Raw genomic sequence first — 955 nt, 5'->3', positions numbered from 1 at the left:
TTGTTATGGGATAGTATGAGTAGGAAACAGGAGGTTAGAGTGATGTCGATAGATTTTGAAAAGGCGTTTGATCGTCTGTCACATAGGTTTTTGTTTAGAGTATTAGTGAGAATGGGATTCCCGGGTGATTTTGTAAATGTTGTAAGGATGCTGTATGATGGAGTATATAGTAAGGTTTTGATAAATGGTTGGATGTCTGAGAAGGTGAAAGTATGTTCTGGTGTAAGGCAGGGTTGTCCGTTGTCCCCTATGGCTTTTATATGTGCTATGGAGCCATTATTAGAGATGTTGCGGCGGGATAAGTGTGTTAGAGGGTTAAAAATTCCAGGGAGTGGTGGGAGAGAAGTCAAAGTTTTGGCCTACATGGATGATGTGTGTATTTTGGGAGAGTCTGTGGCTGTTATGAGAAGGGCAAAGTTACTAGTTGGATTGTTTTGTGGAGCGTCTGGGTTTAAGGTGAATTGGGACAAAAGTGAGTATTAATGTTTTGGTAGTATGCAAGGAAGTGAGGATGTGGGTATGAAGAATATTGAAGGTGGTATTCAGGTTTTAGGTGTTAAAATGGATGAAAGATTGGATGGGAGAGAAAGTTGGGATGATGTGGAGAAGAGAGTGTCCAAAAAATTGAGTCTTTGGAGGTTGAGAGATTTGTCTATGGTTGGGAAAGTGCTGGTTGTGAAAAGTCTAATATTGCCTATTTTATTGTATGTGGCAATAGTGTTTCCGCCAAGTTATATGGTTTTAAGGAAGTTAAAAAGAATTTTGTTTGTGTTTTTTTGGGGTACAAAAGTGGAAAGAGTGAGGAGAGAAGTTGTGATGAAGGATGGTAGTAAGGGTGGAATGGGATTTCCAAATCTAGATGTGTATTTTGGGGTGAATGTGGTGTTTGCGGTTATAAGGATGATGAGAGGAGAAAAGAATTTTGCATGCATGTTGAGATATTTAGGTGGGCGTG

The sequence above is a fragment of the Hyla sarda genome, chromosome 9, assembly GCF_029499605.1.
Source record: "Hyla sarda isolate aHylSar1 chromosome 9, aHylSar1.hap1, whole genome shotgun sequence".
NCBI classification, from domain to species: domain Eukaryota; kingdom Metazoa; phylum Chordata; class Amphibia; order Anura; family Hylidae; genus Hyla; species Hyla sarda.
The sequence above is the reverse complement of the archived record's forward strand: the minus strand, read 5'-3'. Positions refer to the sequence as shown.